Source organism: Desmodus rotundus, chromosome 4 (assembly GCF_022682495.2).
Source record: "Desmodus rotundus isolate HL8 chromosome 4, HLdesRot8A.1, whole genome shotgun sequence".
Lineage (NCBI taxonomy): Eukaryota > Metazoa > Chordata > Mammalia > Chiroptera > Phyllostomidae > Desmodus > Desmodus rotundus.
Window position 1 is genome coordinate 133911719 of NC_071390.1, and position 13747 is coordinate 133925465.

The following is a 13747-nucleotide window of genomic DNA, read 5'->3' on the forward strand; positions in this document are numbered from 1 at the left end:
CCTTATGGGCTTATAGTTACATAGAAGATAGTTATATAATAGAGTACTGAAGGAAATTTTGACTTCGTCTTTCTTGAAAATGCATAAGCATAATCCTGGCTATGATTTCTTTTATGTGTTACTTACATTCTCATCTTCTATAATGTCTTGGAATCATTCTGCATAGTTGATTTCATAGTAGTTAGTATTTCCCTATGTTCTGTGACATAGCTAATACTTTCCTGAAATTTGTGTTACTTCTCAGTCTCTTTTCAACTTCTATAATATTTGGCTTAAAATGATGAAATTCGTATAGCTCTCACTCCTAGACTTTCTTCTTTTTATTGTTTATTCCTTCTCAGCTATCTGCAGATAACTTATATATTTATATCTTCAAATCAAACATCTTTTCTGAATTCCTGGTTTATAGACCCAACTAAGTAATACTTTTACCTGAATGTCTTACAGGCACTTTAAATCAAACATGTCCAAAAATGAAATCATGGACTTTTCTGCAATTCCCCAGTGTTCTCCAGCTAGGTAACTCATACCACCATACATCCTCTAGTCGAAGCTTTATACCTTTTCTTTATCCTCCCTTATTTATTAAGTCACCTAGTTCTGCCTTTCTACTTACTAAATATTTCTCTTTTTCAAGGCAGTATCAAGTTTTAACTACATTATAATACCTCTTTAATTGGTTCCTTTATATTTACTCCGTGGCTCTAATCTTTTCTTCACATTGAAGAATTATATCTTCAGAATGCAAATACTAACTTGTCATTTCCTTGAGTAACCCCCTTCAATGATTTCCCATGCCTTTTGGATAATAAGAATCCTGTAATCTGTTAAAGTGCCTTAAACAATCAGACATAATTTAGTATTGCTGACTTCTCTAGCCTCATCTCTATCACTCTTCATGGAACCAAACTGAGGTTTTGTTTTTTGTACTTAGTAGTAGTTAAATATATTTTTATGAATGGATAGAATGTATCATGCTATTCTTTTCACATTCTTATTTACCCTGGAGTATTACTTTTTGATTTTAGATGTGCATCACCAATATTGTTTATGAATATGCTCAAATTCATTTTAAGCACAATGTCTCCATTTATTATATCTCTAAGGATATTTCTTTTCATTAATATGCTCTGCAAAATTTCTGCCACTATGTTTTAAATTTAATCTTCATTGTACTTTTTCCATTACCATTTAATCCCCTTCTACTCCCCTTCCCCCAGCAATCGCCACACTGTGCCACTATTTTCTTATATGCCTGGGACTGGCTTTGCCCTTTGAGAGGATTATACATTCTGATCATTTGCCCACATATTCAGCCTATGTATTCTTTGCCCTACTGCAACAGCAGACAGGATTATTTATTTTCTTTTATCAAATATTGGAGTTCAATATTAAAAGTAAACTTACGTCCACATCTGCAATACAGCAGTATGTTTAATTATTGCTTCAACTTCCTCTTTCTCTGTTATTTTTCTCTTTCATCATTTAATAGGCAGCATTTTTGCAGGCATATATGCTTGCGATCTAGTTATACATTGTTAAATAGAAAGCAAACATTCACCTATTTATTTTAAAACATTAACTGAAGAGATAGGGAGTCATGAAGAATAGCACTACCTGACGTTCAGTGCCTGGGAGGCAGTACTGTTTACGAGGCACAGGCATTCAGTGCCTGCCACCTGGTTTCAAATTGCCATTGTGCTACATAAAGGCTGTTCAAGCTACTGGTTTTTGTTTCCTTATATGTAACATGAAAATAAAAGGAAATATTTCATCATGCAGAGCTGTTATAAGGATTAAAAAAGAAAGCACTTATCACAATACCTGGCCCTTGATAAGCAATTAATAAATCTTAACAATTACTAAAGAAAAACTTAGGAAGATAAATCTTTCATTTGACATCATAGCTTTTAATATAAAATATACTTAATATAAAACATATTTAAAGTATACTTAATATAAAATATATTTTAATGTATGACATAGGCCAATACTTATTTTTCTAATGTAAAATTTCTAATATTGGAAAGTAGTTTATACAAATACATGATAAATCATTCCAACTATATAAAATGGCGTTATAATGAAAAGTCTCTCTACCCTTTTAGAATTACATTTTAAAATAATAATATTCTTTTAAAAAGGAGAGGATAGCACTCTAAAGCACTTGCAACATTCTTGACATGCCGAGATCATAAATTACTGTTTTGCATACTTAAATGGGAAGAGGATTCTATTCTTAATCAAGTCATTGTTAGACTTTGTAACATTCTGACATACTTATAATTGCTGAGTTTACATGTGGAATAATGCCATTATCAAGTTCATTACATGCATAGTAACAATGAAACCTGTGAATAAGAATCATAAATCTTGTATAATAGTAATCCACCTGTGGCTTTATGGATTTGGAACTCAGCCACAATTTTTCAACACCAATGAAAGTGCACCTGTCTATCAGATATGAAAACACAGTGGTCATTAATTATATTCTCTCTTTCATTATCTTATGGGCTTGAAACCATGAATGTTATTTACAGAACAGATTTTGAGTTTGATTTAAGTCATGTTGAAAGCTCAGCTCATGAGTGAGTTACTTTGGCAATATCATAGTTGATCATGTTGTGAAGGCATCAGAAAACAAAATGTGCTTTGAGTTATATGAGGCTCTGCATAAACTATTCTTTAAGGAAGACAGAATCATAAAAAGTGCTCCAAGGTAATATCATATTCAAAGTTTCAGGAGTTCGGTGCACCTTTTACTTGTCAACTTAAAATACAGGCCTGAGAAAGGAGAAAGAAGGAAAGAAAAACAAGATTTTCAGAGAGCATGCTAAATTTCCACACACAAAGTCTATTAAGAAGGAGCATGCCTTCAGAATAGTTAAAGTGAAAGTGAGGAGCTCTCTTCAAAAGAGAATTGTCTTTTCAATATCCCTTTCTTTTAAAATTTATTCATTGAAAAATTTAGGTTAATATTTATTACTTCCATTTTTCCTAAAGTATTTTTTATTATTTTCTTTTCTCTGTCATCTCTGAATACCAGGATTGCTGTTCACAAATTTTAATGCATTAAAATTTTTACTGACAAATAAACAGAGACTGTGAGAAAAATGATGACGGAGTGACAGAATAAGAGGAAAAGGAGGAAGTGCAAGAAGAAAAAAAGACAGGAAGAGGAAGAAGTACAAGAAAAAGAGGAGGAGATTCTCTCTTTCCAATATCTAAAAGATTCCCATGTACAATTACCTCTAGCTAAAGACATGGTGTTATGTACCATGTGTTCATTTGCTAAGGCCACCATAGCGAAGAACCATAGACTGGGTGGCTTTGAAGAACAAAAATTGCTTTTTTACAGTTCCAGAGGCTAGAAGTGCAAGATCAAAGTGTAAGCAAAATTAGTTTCATCTGAGACCCCTCTCAGGCTTGGCTTGTAGATGGCCTTCTTTCTCTGGTGTCTTCACATGGTCTTTCCTCTGTATTTCTGAATCCTAACCACCTCTTCCTATATGGACAACAGTCATGTTGGATTATGGCTTGCCTACATGACATCATTTTACCTAATTACCTCTTTGAAAGCACCATTCAAAAGAGTTACATTTTGAAGTGCTAGCGGTTAAGACTTTAACATATGAATTTGAGGGGGAGCACAATTCAAATATCTGTAATAGATTTTGGAGCAAACAAGTTTATGAAAAGAGTAGAACAATTAATTCTAGCCATAGAAATTTTGGAGAGGTTTATTGTAGAGGGAATATATATTCTTAATGTCATCAATGATGACCGATTTGAATCTTAAGGCTCTGGGCAGTTCAGTCAACATTTAATATATTGAATATAATAATGTCACATATAGGAGCAGAATTCGTTTTTCAGGAAGGAAGCTAAATATAATGGTCTTAGTTACTATTTATGCAGGAGAAATGTTAAAATATTCCAACTCCCCTGCATTAACATTCAATTCAAAGAAATATTCTATATTAAATATTGCTTCAGTTATAAGCATATACATGGGCTCTTCCCCAGATTATTTTCAAATGTATGTGTCCTAATATATTTCCCTCTAGTTTTACCTCTTTACTACCACTTTGGGGGAAAAAAAGCTTGAAATGCAAAAGAGTTAGGTAGATTTAGTTTAAGAGAAAAAAATAGTCCATTTTGAAGTATGTTGAAGTTTTTAAAAATTAACAAGTTGCAAACCAAGAATTATAAAATTATAAAGCTATGTAGACATTCTAATTTAGGTTGTCTCATTTGTGTTAAATACAATATTAAATCTTCTTTTCAAAAGGGAACGCTCGTATATTTTTGGAAAATATAACCAGACTGATTTTAGTTCAGTCTACATTTCTATTGTCTGCAAATATTTCTGTATTGCAAAGATGAAACATTCTATTTGCAGTTTCATTACTATTATTTTATTGTACATATTAATTTAACATGTCTACTGTAGAAGGAATGCTTGTGTCCCCTGCTCCCAAATTCCTGTGTTCAAACCTAATCTGCAGTATGATGGTATTTGGAGATGGGCATCTGGGGAGTAATTGAGCATAGTGACCTCATGAATGGGATTAGTGCCCTTACGAAAGAGATCCCAGAGAGCCCCCTTCTCCCTTCTGCCATGTGAGGACACAGCAAGAAGACAGCCATCTGTGAACCAGGAAGTGGGATCTAACCAGACACTGAATCTGCTGGTGCTTTGATCTTGGACTTCCTAGCTCCAGAACTGTAAGAAATAAATGTCTTCTTTATAATCCACTTAGTCTATGGTATTACAGACAATGTCTCTGCAAAATTGAATCCCCAGAACAACTTTAAGAAATGGGTCTGTTATTGCAGGGGAAAGAAATTTCAAACATTTTAAATTTTTTCAAAAACCCTCAATAGATAAAGATCTCATAGGTTTCTTAAAAAAATAATACAGACTGTAATTTAATCTACAGTCTTTACTTAAGGACATGAAGCACTTAAGTCACTTATATTGATGACAACTAAATTGAAGAAGATTAAGAGGGATGATGATAATGATAATGATGAAGTTGTCGTTTTATTAATCCACACTATGAGGTAGCTAGAAATTGTCTTAGGTTCGATTGATTAATGTCTTTCTTATGGTTAGTGCTTTTTCCTGCCATGTTTAAGAAACATTTCCCTGTCCTAGTGACATACAGATATTCTTCCACATTATTCTGTATGTTTACCAACCTCGTAGAGTGGATTTCTGTGTATTATATCAGGTAGGGAGGTCAGGTTTTAATTTCTCTTTCCCCTGTAAGGATATTCCCTGGACTTGGAACAATTTGTTAAAACAACTGGGCTTTCTCCCCTTCTTTCAGAGGCACCTTTCTTGCAAATGAAATGATTGTTTATGTAGATCTATTTCTCTTTCTTCTCTATTTGGTTATCTTTTTGTCTGTTCTTGCATAAACACTCCTGTTTGAATTAATATAAGCTTATAAAAAGTCTTGATATGAGGCAGAGTAAATTCTCTCCCATCTTATTCTTCACAGTTGTCTTCGTTATTTGACCTTTGCATATTAATAACTGCATTATAGTCATTTTGCCAATTTTCACCAAAAAATATGGAATTTTGAATTTTATTGACTGTATAGAGCAATTTGGAGAAAATTAGAGCCTGTAAAAAATGGCCTTTTCAATTTATGAGTACAATATTTGCTTCCATTTATTTAGGACTTTTTTTTTTCTTCCAAATAATGTTTTAAACATTGGGTGCATAGGTTCTTTTGGATTGGTGTTTCAGGGTTCTTAGGGTATAATCCCAGTAGTGGAATTGCTGGGTCAAAGGGCAGTTCCATTTTTAGTTTTCTGAGGAAATTCCATACTGTTTTCCACAGTGGCTGCACCAGTCTGCATTCCCACCAACAAAGTACTAGGGTTCCCTTTTCTCCACATCCTCTCCAACATTTGTTTGTTGATTTGTTTGTGTTGGCCACTCTGACTGGTGTGAGATAGTACCTCATTGTGGTTTTAATTTGCATCTCTGTGATGGCTAGTGATGCTGAGCATCTTTTCATATGTCTCTGGGCCCTCTGTATGTCTTCCTTGGAGAAGTGTCTGTTCAAGTCCTTTGCCCATTTTTTAATTGGGTTGTTTGTCTTCCTGGAGTTCAGACATGTGAGTTCTTTATATAGTTTGGAGATCAGGCCCTTGTCTGAGGTATCATTGGCAAATATGTTTTACCATAGTGTTGGTTCTCTTTTTATTTTAATGCTGTTTTCTTTAGCCATGCAGAAGCTTTTATTTTGATGAGGTCCCATTTGTTTATTCTTTCCTTTATATCCCTTGCTTTAGGGGACGTGTCTGTGAGGATGTTGCTGTGTGGAATGTCTGAGATTTTCCTGCCAATGTTTTCCTCTAGGACTTTTATGGTGTTATGACTTATATTTAAGTCTTTTATACACCTTGAATTTACTTTTGTGTATGTCATAAGTTGGTGATCGAGTTTCATTATTATGCACATATTTTAATGCTAACTTTCTATCAAGACAAATGGTTAAACTCACTTATTTACTTTAACTTTTTTCTTTTGCACTTTCTATATACACAACCATATTATATACAAATGGACTATCATTTTTACCTTCTAAGATTTATAAATACCACTTTTTTTTCTCTTTTCCCTTTATTTTACTGACGAGTCTCTCTTCACTGTAGTTTGAATAGAAGTGCTTGTAGTTGGCATCCATATCTTGTTCATAATATTAGAAGGAAAGAGTTACTTATCACTGACTATGGAATACGCTTTAATCTTTTTGTTAATCTTCTTTGTCAGATTAAGAATATTGCCTTCTAATCTTAATTTTGCTTATTGATCATGAGAGCCTGATAACTGGTAGGAATTTCCCTTGCATCTGTGGTTCCAAAGTGTTATATATCTCTTGCTATCCCACAGCTATTCAGTAATTTGTTAAAAATTTTAGCTGAATTCTTCTTCTATTTTTTCACTGATATCTGCTCCAGGTAAGCAAGTGCTTGTATTCCTGCCAGTCTTTGCAGAGTCTTCCTTTCCTTGGATTTCATGCTAGTTAATTTGTGACTTCAATTCCCTGGTGAAATTTTCAAGAAAATTTGTGTTTGTAAACTGCTGTAGGTATTATTGTTGTCATAAGAGCAGCAATGATACTCCTCTTTCCTTCTTTCTACATTCTGGGTGGAACCAGACTTTCATTTTTAAGTCATTAACTGTTGTGAGGCAACATGAATCTTAGTGCTAGAGATCAGGGCAGTCTGAGATTTGTCTAGGTCAATAGAAAGAGAGATAGAGTCTAATAGTCCAGATGCTATTTGCCTACAGTTTTTGTCTGACTTTTTTAATACAAAGAATCAAAATGTGACATCATTTGCTCTTTGAGAGAGATGAGTAGAATCAATTGGCATTGGGCTAAATACAAAATTATCTCCTTTCGAGGTGGATCTAAGCAAAAGAAAAGAAACAACCAAAAACAAATCATGACTAAGAAATATTAAGTTCTTCATAGGGCATTAAAATGTAGACCTTACTTCCATTTCATTTGATTGATTTTCAAAATATTCTTCAATGTTTTCTCAATTATGTATTATGACAAATTATTTTGAGAATGAAATTAAAGGACCATAAATCATGTAGAACAAATATACTTAGAAGACTGCTAAGAAGATTCTACATTCAGTTATTAAGTTCACCCTTTACTTTTCAGGGTGATAAAGTGGATAATGAAAGGTGAAGTTGAACTGAATGGGAGGTGGAAATCCAACATAATCCAATTAATAGTAGATCGCAGATAGATCTTTGTCATTGCTTAAGAAACTCTAAGCCTCCCTTTCTAAGCTGGAATTCTTGTGTACTGAGCATTGCAGTTTTCATTAAAACTCTGTGGCCAGCAGAAACAGCCGCTTAATTCATTTTACTAGCAAGTATTTTTGTACTTTTACATGAATAAATAAAAAAGACTGGCTCAAGCAGGCCTGTTACTTTCCTTTGATGTTTTTGGTAACCAAGGGCTAGTCCAGTTTTAGGACAGTCCTACCATACTGCCCATAGTTTCTCTCATGAAATATATCTGGGAGCTCTATTGTGTGGACTGTGCTCTTTCTACCTTCAAAAATATCAGTTACCCAAGTTTGTGGAATGAAGGGAGACCTCCTTCTTCTATGAGACCCCTTGTTGTCCATCAGAATTACATCTTTTCAAAGGGAACCAATATGCCTCTGCTTTGTAGTTAAGGTAGAGAACAACACTGTTTTGAATGAATTGTAACAATTCTCCAACAGAAAATCAGGTAGTATGATAGATTAATGTGTGTGGCTTTGTGAATTTTTTTTTTTTTTTTTTTTTTTTTTTTAGAGAGAGGGGAAGGGAAGGAGAAAGAGAGGGAAAGGAGAGAAACATCAATGTGTGGTTGCCCCTCACATGCCCCCAACTGGGAACTGGGGACCTGGCTTGCAACCCAGGCACGTACCCTGACCGTGGGAATCGAACCAGCGACCCTTTGCTTCGCAGGCCTGTGCTCATCCACTGAGCTACACCAGCCAAGGCGGCTTTGTGAATTTTATTTTTTGTTTTCTGTGCCTCAAATCTTTCCATTTTCTTTTTTCTGTTCAGATATTTGGCTGGTTGTATTTGTTGGTGTTACCACATCTATTTATCCTTGTACAAACTAATTATGGTTCATTCTTTAGGTATAAAAGTACATTTAAGCTGATTTTATTTTTATGTCTGGCCACCATCAATGAGTTTAGGATTGCTATCCAGCAACTAAAAGCAGTTGACAGGCTTCTCTGCACATTACGTCAGGGGTTGGGAACTGTGGCCACAGGCCAAATCTAGCCCACCACTTTTTTTTGTACATTCAGAAACTAAAAATGTTTTTTACATTTTTTGATTGATTAAAAAAATCAAAAGAATAATAATATTTATTACACAAAAATTATATGACATTCAAATTTCATGTCCATAAATAATGTTTTATTGAAACGAGTGTTTTCAATTTATGGCTGATTCCTGCTATAATAGCAGAGTTGAATAGTTGTCACAGAAATGCATGGCCCATAGAGCCTAAAATATTTATCTGCCAATTTACAGTAAATGTTTGTTGACCTACGCTATGTATAAAGTATCTAGATTTATCAAGATCAAGAATATTTCAAGGAGAAAAAAAGTGTGCCAAACAGTAAAAAATTCCAGGGATGGACATTGCCATTATAAACATAGAATTCATGACTTCCTAAAATATATTGTCTATTTACAAAATAATGTTGTTGACATTTGTGGTTATATGCAGCTAATACTGGTACTGCTCCAAGAATGCACACATCATGGCCTGGATTTTAATCATTTCAGTTCTAAAATAATGAGAATGATTAAGGAGTTCTCATTAATCAGCTGATTTCTCAAAAGAAACCTTGCAGGCAAGAAGGGGCTGAAAAGAAGTATTTGAAGTCATGAAAGGCAAGGACCTACATCCAAGATTACTGTATCCAGCAAAGTTATCATTTGGAATGGAAGGGCAGATAAAGTGCTTCCCAGATAAGTTAAATTTAACTTATGAACTCAAGTTAAAGGAGTTCATTATCACCCAGCCCTTATTATATGAAATGTTAAAGGGACTTATCTAAGAAAAAGAAGATCAAAAATATGAACAGTAAAATGACAACAAACTCAAAGCTATTAACAACTGAACCTAAAAAAAAAACAACAACAAAAACAAACTAAGCAAACAACTAGAACAGGAACAGAATCTCAGAAATGGAGATCACATGGAGGGTTATCAGTGGGGGAGTGGGAGGAGAAGAGCAGGGAAGGTACAGAGAACAAGTAGCATAAATGGTAGGTACAAAATAGACAGGGGGAGGTTAAGAATGGTATAGGAAATGTAGCAAAAAAGTTATATGTACAACCCATGGACATGAACTAAAGGGGGAAATGCAGGTGGGAGGGGTTGTGCAGGGTGGAGGGGAGTAAAGAGGGGAAAATGGGACAACTGTAATAGCATAATCAATAAAATATATTTAAAAAATAAAAAAGAGAAAAGAAAAAAAGAACAAAACAAAAGAAACACAGAAAAAAAAAAAACTATAGAAGAAAAATTTGACCAAAGTCATCTTTTGTTTGGTTTGGTTTTATTGTTATTTTTCTTATTTGAACCACTAGTCTTATCTATGCTAAGTAATGTCAGAGGGGGGGTCCAACTAATAACACTGACTAGTGTATATTAATTAGAGTTCGACACCACCATATTTCATTCTTACTTGAAATGTTTTATTGTTTTTGTTGTTATAGACAGCCTTCCTAATGAACATAGCAAACTGGAATAATTTGATGTCAATGTTACAGGGATCTAACAAAAACAGAAATACTGATGATTTACACAACCTTTACACTGAATTTATTTAATAACCTGATTAAAACCATAACTTTATTCCATATTTTATTCTTAAATTTCCATAGCTTTATTCACCTGAATGTGGACCTAGTGGCTTAAGCTTTAATTCTTTTTAAAATAAAGCCCCCCTCCAGATCATATCATAGCATTTTTTTTATTTGAGATTATGTTTTGGATAAGTGCGCCCACAGCTGCAGACAACCTCTTCCCAAGTCTATGCAACATGTCTCGAGAAAAGCCATGACATAACTTGCCCTGTTTTAGTCAATTTTATGACTTCTGTAAACTCTTTATAAAAATAGATTGTATTTTTAAATTTTCAAATTGGTTCAATATTTTTCTACAATGAAAATCTCATAAAAATTACTCACTTTAATTTTGATATTTAGCATTTCTAACATGTATGAAATAATATGAAAGTGAGAGAAATACTGGCTATCACTCTTTGTATCATGCAGGATTTTATCAGAAAAGCAGAACTACTATCACAATTATGGAATAGTAGACTCATTATAGGAATAAGATCTAACAGAGTTGGGGATGAAGCTGAGGAGTTATGAGGGAGGACCCTCCCAAAAGAAAACAGATTTATCTTCTGTAGGGTAGGACCCTTGTAGTACAGGCTTCCCCCACTAGGTGAGTGTTCTAGGAACCCATCTGTATCAGTGTGCCAGTTGGGGTTGTTGTGAGAGGCCACGTTCAGCTTCAGTGAATTTTTTTTGAAGACTCAACGTGTTTGCCCATTTCATGATGGGTGATTTATAAGGCCACGTGCCTATATTTCCTACATCTGTCTGAGTGTTCAGCAATTTTTTGACCAAAAAACAGTTTGACCCCTGTGCCCCACCCTCCCTATTCACCTGATCCTGCCCCAGGCAACTTTTTTGTTAGTTTCCCCGGATGACAAAAAGTCCTCAAAGGGAAATGTTTTGCCAATGTGGAAAAGGTGGAAGAAAAAACAGCAGAAACACTAAAAGGCATCAAAATCAACGAGTTCAAAACTGTTTTGAGTAGTGGAAAATGTCTCAATAGGTGTATTGCATCAAATGGAGAGTACTTTGAAGGTGACTGAAGTTTATATATGTAAGAATAAGTAGACAATTTTTTATAAATAAATTCCAGTTTTGGAGGTCTCGCCTCATATTAGGGGTCCAGAAGGAAGAAGAGGTGAACAGGAAGCAAGGGACGGCAAGGCAGTCTGTGACCCACCACGTCCTCTGCCACTACTTCCCCCACCTCGAAGCACAATGGCATTCCAAGTGCGGTGGCTACTGCTTCGTTTCCAATCTCCAAACCTCATGCAAGTTTTCCTTCTAACTGTAACCAAGAACTATGTAGAGAACAGGATTCTGAGAGTTACAGTTTCAGTTTAGCTAAATTGACATAGCATAAAACTATCACACTGCTATTTTTTAGTCATTTACATATCCATTTATTTATTCAAAATTTATTTAATAATGACTTAACTACTTTCCAGTCTCCTTGTTAGTTGTTGGATATACAACTCTAAACAAAAATGCCCATACTCCCCAAAATTCAACTTATTTTCAGGAACAAAATTATAAGAAGAATTAAAATAAAAGTGGAAGGAGAAGTACAGGTAAGAATTGGAGCAGCTAGCTGAGCCCCTTCCCGAAGAATTCACCAGGGAAACTATCCTAGGTAACTGGACTTCTAAACTGATACCTGGCGGATAGGCAAATGTGACAGACAGGGAGAGAAGTAGGGTAAAGGAAGGTACCATGTGAAATGTGCCTGGGCCGAGAGAGATCACGGTGAACTGGGAAAACTGGAAAATGTACAGAATTACTGACTACTGAGTCCTCCGGGGGAATGATTAACTTGTGACACACAAATTACCGGGGGACTTTTTTTTGGTAAATATTTACAAATACATTTAATTTTAGTTCTGCTCCCATACTCTGTTTGGTAGTGATTTAGTTACTGAGGATCATAATTTTTAAAAGTTCCTCTGATCCTAGATAAGACTATGTTTCAGTCGGTGTCATAGTCTCACAGCAGATGTTTTAGAAATAATTAAATCAGATAGGAACTGTCTTATTAAATCTCAATTTAAATTTGTCTAAAAGTATAATATAAACAAGAACATATGTTTAAGCAAATGTTTTTCTTTCTTTATATCCTCCGAGCTGCAAGTCCTTTACTTCTGGGTGGTCGTTATTGTGGTATTTGTTTTTATACAAAGGAAAATATAAGAGGACTCTCCTGTAAACCAAACCGCAGTGGAATTTTGCTTAGCGTTAGACAACTAAAGAAGCCACAATTGTGCATTACTTCCTGTGTCTATTATCAGCATGGCCAATCTCTAGTTACAGTGATATGCTACATTACTCAAAGCTGAAAAATTGATGTATCTGTATGGGAGAAGAGAGAGAATGCTCACCTTAGAGCCAGATACCCAAGCTATAAAAACTAAAATGTGTGTGCAATAAAGTACATGACTCCAGTGTATATAGAAAAATAGCAAAAGCTTTCCTCTATTTCTATACTAACCAATTGGATGTTCTGTGCAGTTTTAAAGGTTATTGTAATGTTTGTTTTATGTAGATAGCCTGTGTTAGGAGAAAGTAAGAGGATCTTGTATAATAAAGTGAATTTTGAATCTACAAAAATCAACGTGACACTGGTACAAAAGTAGATAAAGCAGATTGATGGGGATGTAGAGCAAACACAAGAAGAGATTCAGTGTCGTACGAAAGCAGAGAAGGTTAGCACTCCCCTTCAAGGGTGGAAGAGGCTCTTGGGCCTAAGGACACGCGTATGGTTAAGGCACTGCCACCTACTTCATGCTCTTTAACCATCGTTTTTCTAGAAGAGGGTTAAAGGGGATTAAATGGTGATGGAAATAGACTTAACTTTGTATAGTGAATACGCAATACAATGTACAGATAATATATTATAGAATTTTTTACTTGAAACCTATATAATTTTATTAATCCATGTCACACCAATACATTAAAAAATTAAAAAGAACAGGTTTTAGTGTTTGAATTTAACATTGTGTATGGATGTTTATGTATTTGGGATTGAAATGTAATACATGTGTCATTTTAAATCAATGGATATGTGATTAATTATTTCAAAAATGGTGTTGTATTTGTAATTTGGTATAAAACATAATGGGATATGCATATGTTACATTTGGTACAATTCTGATAAATTCAGGTTAAGATTTAAAAATTGAAAATATACATTTTCCTTCCTACAGGTTGATACACTAAGATAACATACAAAAACTTCCCATGTATGCATAGAAATGCTGAGGGGAGGAAATGTTCAAACCAAAAAATGACCTTGTGGAAAAAAACACAAGAAAAAAAGATACTTGGAATAAGTAATAGATA

General features: G+C 34.3%; 1 protein-coding gene and 1 non-coding gene across 3 annotated transcripts in view; both read left to right on the forward strand.

Annotated features, from left to right (window-relative positions):
• CFAP299 (cilia and flagella associated protein 299) overlaps positions 1–13747 on the forward strand; it is a 498584-nt gene that overhangs the window by 349047 nt on the left and 135790 nt on the right. The window lies entirely within an intron of this gene.
• On the forward strand, positions 13089–13212 carry LOC112296434 (U6atac minor spliceosomal RNA). Its single transcript, XR_002973891.2, has one exon. It is a non-coding gene; the product is annotated as a U6atac minor spliceosomal RNA (small nuclear RNA).